Below are 6,277 nucleotides of genomic sequence, written 5' to 3' on the forward strand. Positions count from 1 at the left end.
TTATACACTAGGTCCACTCACTAAAGAGAGTGGAAAAAGGACCATGAGCAATCTTGTGCTTGGGATGAATACTTGATGCTGACCATCTTTGCTTCTCACTTACACTAGAGCTAGATAGATAGAAATGTGGTTATACATCTCCTCAGAAAATAAACCCAAGATACATGGCTATGGATAAAGAAAGTTAATTCAAAATAATTACATTTCATTTTTTGACCTCATATTTTACTACAGAGCATTACACAGTTGAGTGGAGTTGGGAAAGGACAGCAAGATGTGCAGCAGCTGAAATGAAAGGAATACCAAGGATAGGTAAAACCTGTATCACATTTTGTTTACATCTTCTGTAGAGGTTTTAATGAAGATTTCTATGCCCCTCACACGTAGAGTTAACTTACACACAAAAATTTCAAAGCAAAAATGTTTTTTGGTGTCAGACATACCACATTCACCACAGAAAAAAAAAAAATCTACCAAACAATGAAGTTAATGAAAGTATTAACATTAGAACCATATAAGTTTTGATTTAAGATTCATCTAAGAAACAGACTGATCTTTCCCACATGACAAAGGTGGTACATTTTAGTTTCATCATCAAATTTTTGTATACAGGATTGACCTGCCTGTGCCCCAAATTCTAACCAAGTACATCAACCTTTTAACTGCTTCAGATGTAACTACCAGTTGTTCAACATATCACATAAAAACAGAGTACATGTAAGAGTCACTCTTTATGTCACAAGGCTGAAAACATGGTAATGTGGCTGTCTTGGGAAACAAACAGTCTTAGAGAAAGGCTTCCTTTAGTTCTCCTTTCCTTTGGAAGTCTGGGCTGCACCTGACTGTGGCACGCAGAAACTTTTCACAGCTTCTGGCATTTGATGTAAGCCCAAACCACCGTGGTTTCGGTGCCCATCGTCCACGGGAAGGAAACCCTGACACGTTGGCTAGAAGGGAGCCCATATGCATTGCAGATCCCCAAAGTTGGGCAACTGAAGGACAGGGACAGGATAGCTCATTATGGAGTATATCTACTGCACAGATAGGCAGAAGCCTCAAGGATAATTGGGGAATGCGGGGCTCTTCTCTATTTCACTGAGCTCCTAATGGAACTTAGCTTTAGCTAAGGCAAATGAGTAATTAAAACACCACCAAGCACTCCTACCAGATGATACCACTGTCAGGAATCCTCTCTTCTCTGGTAAACCCATCAGAGACAGCCTACCATTCAGAGTGATTTTAAGTTACTCTTACAGCACTCACGCAAAAGGTCTTCTGCTGCTAGTGAGCCCTGTGCCACTAACTCTTCAAACTCCAGTCCCACAGGGCTGGAAAGGAAAATGAGCAGGCAGGGAGTCCTGTACTTGAAACATAGTCACCAGTCTAGCAGATACATGTAAAACCTTACATAGGACACAGAGTTAAGTGGGACAGTCAGAATCTTGAAATTGCCATAGAGGAATAACGGAGAAAGCTTTATTTGCAAAACATGGAGAGATCTGGGGAAGCACTTTTTTTCTTTTTTTTAATATTAGATAACTTGTGCCCATGACACTACATAGACATAATTTTAGGATCTAAAATGGTATTTTAATCATAATAAAATAATAGTAAATATCCTTTGACTCTCTATACCATGGAAACAGGACTTCTTTTTCATAATTTCTATAAATAAATATTCTAGCAAATTTAGAGGAACAACATTTCTGTTCATTGTTGTGAAGAGGCAACGAACAAGCCTTAAATGAGACAGTAACCACCATGTAGCTATGACTTAATTTCTTTCTTTTCACTTGTAGCCTAGTCTGCAAGGACTTTTTAACTCCTAGCTTTTGCACATGCTAAAGAAATGAAAGCATGTTCAAGTAACCATCAACATCATTATTGTCTTACATGAGTAAATAAATGACTGTGTGACTCACTTTTTCACTTTGATGAACTCCATTATATATCCCTATGGGAAAACTGCACAGGCTGTGTGACATAAAAGGTACTTTTAATGTAGGCGGGGAAGAAGTGAAGAAAAGAAAATTCTTATTATCCAGCTGTGATTCAAAAAATCTCCGAAAACGCTGAAATATTTGGGCTGGTTTTAACTATTTATTTCTGAAAGTTTAGTTTACCAAACAGAAATAGCATGTAAATTGTTAAAATAACTATTCAGGTTTAAAAATCTAAGGACACCTCTGTCTAAACAGGCATAAACTGTTCTTGAACAAAATGTTTCTCTACATAAGAAGATATAAAAGTTTTCAAATTAATTTTTTAAGTGAAAATGTCTCATTTGAAATTCATTTCCCCCTTCCCACAGTAAATGATGCAATAAAATAATAATTTCATGGCGCTCTGAAAATACTGCAAATTTGAATTACATTAAGACGTTCTAATGACTGACAATATGAAAGACAAATGATATCAGAGACAGAAGTGAATACAGCAACACCAAATATCTGATACTGGGCATTTTCCTTAAAAACTACATAGAAGCAACAACTACTTTCAACAATCAATCTGTCAACAACATTTTACATATGTATCAAAGTTTAAATAAAAAAACCACTGCTAATGCATGCTGGCCTATCACCGATTGCATTGGAGAAAAACATTTGGAGCTGAAAGGAAAGCATGTTCTGAAATGTTGCATATTTACATATAGAACCACCATCTGGAACACACCTTGTACCCTTCATTTAAGGTGTAAACTTACACACTGTTACACTTGTGCATACTTGTATACTGTGGCAAAGCCAAAGAATACCGTCCAAAGACCACCGAATGTGGCTAATAACATCTTCTAAACAGTTACTCTTAACAATCAAATGGTTACAGTGAAAAATCTAGAATTAATTGTTGCATCGTTTCTACGCAAGCTTCCCAAGAAACTTTCTGCTCTCAAACCAGATAGAAAATAAGTTCTGCCAATTCCCCCAATGACATTAATCAAATTACCATACCATTTTGGGCTAGACAGGGTGAAAAACAAGCCAACATATATCCCAAACCTGGAAGAAAGGAATAATCACAGAGAAACCAAATCGGGTTTAGCCTGATGTTCCTACCAGCCAGAAAATGCCACAACAGAGGAAAGACAAAAAGAAAGTTAACAGGATGAAGATCCCACACCTAGTTTTCCACCCAAAATATGTGAAATAACTTTGCATTCTCATATCATGAGCGAAACTAAGTTCTTTAGTAATAAATATTCAGTAAACTCTAAATTGAGAATACAGTGTATCGCTGTCAATAGGCAGATTTGAATAATCAATCTTTTAAAGGTTAACTGCTTTAATTAAAATTTTCATCCTTCTTTAGTGGGCTGGGAAAACATTCATACAGCAGCAATAATAAAGTCCTTGCTCAACAGCTGAAGAAACCAGAACTATAAGCGGAATACCTGACAAACACAAGCAGATTAGTATTTTGCTGGTACACTCAGAAATTACATCATGTAAACTGTCATTAGTACATTTAAGTCAGAAGTAAATAAATACCTTCTTTTTAGTACTGTTTGTTAAACAATGAAGGTTAATCTGCTTTCTAAGTCCTTGTACAGGGGACTGAAAGCCAAGGTGCAATGATACATACACTTGCCATCAACCTCAAGGGAGCGTCAGTAAAACCTGACACAGCAACCATGGCCAAAATGAGTATTCCTAGAACACACAACTGGTAACTATGAGAAAATACACATATTTTCAGTCATTTTTCCAAGTGGAATCACACTTTAAGGATACATGAACTTTCTATAAGAAATGTTTTTTCTTTAGTTTTTCAGTTACCATTTGAAATTCCTACTCCCAGCGCTCCTCATTTCTCCTCTCTGTTCTGGTCCCTAGTGGACCACACTAGGCCGTACAACATTTCACCATGAAGCTGGTGATGTTCCTTTCCGTGTTTGCAATGTTTAGACTATCTTAATTAGATTTTCCTAAAGGTAGTAGGCAGCAGCACAAACGTAGCGCTCTCAGCCCGTATTTCCTGAGTCATTCCAAGAACATCCATCTCAACATATGGGAAAGGAAACTATCCTTGTGGTTTTAAATTCCCTGTCTCATAAGCAGTAATTAACTACACTTTTGCAACTTGGAGTTTCTCATATATATTGCTTCTTTAAATATTCATACTATTCTGGGAGGCAGCTTTACTGCAAAACTTCGTTGGGAATCTGGTTTCCATTTTCTTTAAAACAAATAATCACTATATAAATTAATAATTTTTGCAAGTCATATTTTGTAACTACCAGAGTATCTTCATACTCAAACAGTAGCTTTTCTTCCTGTAATATATCTCCACATACACTATGCTTCATAACTATTTATTTTTTTAATCTAACGTAAATTTCAGGTTTTTAAGCCTTCAAGGGGTTCAATGTAAATGTTAAGACAATTTAAATAAAACATAAAATGAAATACGTGTTTAAAAATTAAAGAAACCTTTCTTATTCTGAATGATTAAATACCCTTAGAGATTTCTGATATGCAGCACAGACAGTCCAAATGGAATTTTCATGTTTAAACTTTTCTACCATCCAAAAATATTACAGACTGAATTACCCCACATTATGAGTAGTACAAAATATAAACATTAAATATTGAATGAAACATCATGGCCCTCCTTCCTTTAAAATGAAAAATGCATCTTTGTGAGGAAAAAGAATTTATTTCACAATAAAGCAAATTACTTGGCATTATTCTATTTCTTTTCCAAAAAAGTTATGGCATCACTTCCTTAATGAAAAAAAGTAGAATATAGGAGTGGTATGAGCTCATTATGGACAACAGAAAAAAAAAAAATCTTTTATCAGATTTCTTTTTGCATTTGCCACATTTTAGACTTTTATTCACAGTTGAACTATCTTCTCCATTAAACAATTCAACACTAAACAAGAAAAGTAAACATATCTGTTTGGGTTTTGGGTTTTTTTTTTTTTTCTGTAAGAAATAGTTTTCCTTTGTTTCCTAATATTTAGAAAATTCCATACACTATGAGCTTAATCCAAGACCTGCAAATATGAAAACAGCGTTCCTGCCATTTACATCTGACTTCCCATGAAGTTCTTACCACTGCATTTTCTCACCTTCCAAGGCTAATTCTACTGGTCATTCATGTAATAAAAAGGTTCTCCTTTGTTTGTTTTTTTTTTTTTAATAAAACTAATCAAAAATTATTGAATTATCTTCAGGTTCAATCCTTTAAAGCTTCAATTTTCTTCCTGAGAAAAGGTTTAAGACCAACTGAAGGGGTTTTTTTTATTATTTATTTATCTGTTTACATCATGAGCCTGAAGAACTGCAGCTTGGTTTTGTTTTCTGACAAAATAAATTTGCTTTTTTCTGCACTTACTAGAGCACTTCTGATTTGTAAGAATGTATCATTCTGTTTTACAGAGCAATACAGAAAAGTGCTGCATTGGTAAAAAATTCCAAGCTTTCCTCTTTCCACAATTAGCCCAAATTAGAACATTTAAACTAGAAATACATTATTAAAGAATTATAGCGAACTAACTGTCAAAGACATTCTTTTGTTTCCTTCCCAAATATTTTGGTAGTCTTTCAATGAAAATTATACATTAGCATCTCTTGAATTCATTTTCTTTCAATTTAAGTATCATTCTCTGATTCCTTATACAGTATTTCTATTAATTTGAATAGGAAGCAGTTCTGCTACCTGGTTCTGTATTTATACTTTCCAGCTGTCCAAAATACATCTAAATACTGCTTAAACCTATTGGTTCAATATTTTAATCTCTGATTGATGCAAATATCAATAAATCAAACACTTTTTTTTTTGTACTTTTAAAAGGAGACTTCAAAAACTCCTCTTTGAGACTACATCCAGCTCTAAAGCTTTTTGAGCAGTGATCTTTAACAAGCGAAATTCTAAAATTGTTTGCCTTACTTTCCATAATTATATTTCCTTAGGTAAAGCATTTGTACTAAGTATGTTCATTCAACTTCTTAGGTGGAAAAACATATTTTCAGTTCCATCTAGAAGCTGGTTTCACTGTTACTGTTTTTATAAACAGCCAACTTTACTGTTCAGGTCACTATGTTGGCTAGCTTACAGGTATTCCTTTGCACCTCTGTTCACTGTTCATTTTTTCTAAGGTATCAAAATTGTTAGAAAAATACTACTTCCAAAAAGATAAGCTAAATAAATTCGTCGCATTCCTTTTTTCCCCCCCTCTCTTTTAAAATACACTAGAAGTCCTGCTTGCTGAAGGTGATTGACAACCAGCTTTGAAATCTTCACAGAATCATAGAATCACTAAGGTTGG

This window comes from Phaethon lepturus, unplaced genomic scaffold (genome assembly GCF_000687285.1).
Source record: "Phaethon lepturus isolate BGI_N335 unplaced genomic scaffold, ASM68728v1 scaffold1165, whole genome shotgun sequence".
Taxonomy (NCBI): domain Eukaryota; kingdom Metazoa; phylum Chordata; class Aves; order Phaethontiformes; family Phaethontidae; genus Phaethon; species Phaethon lepturus.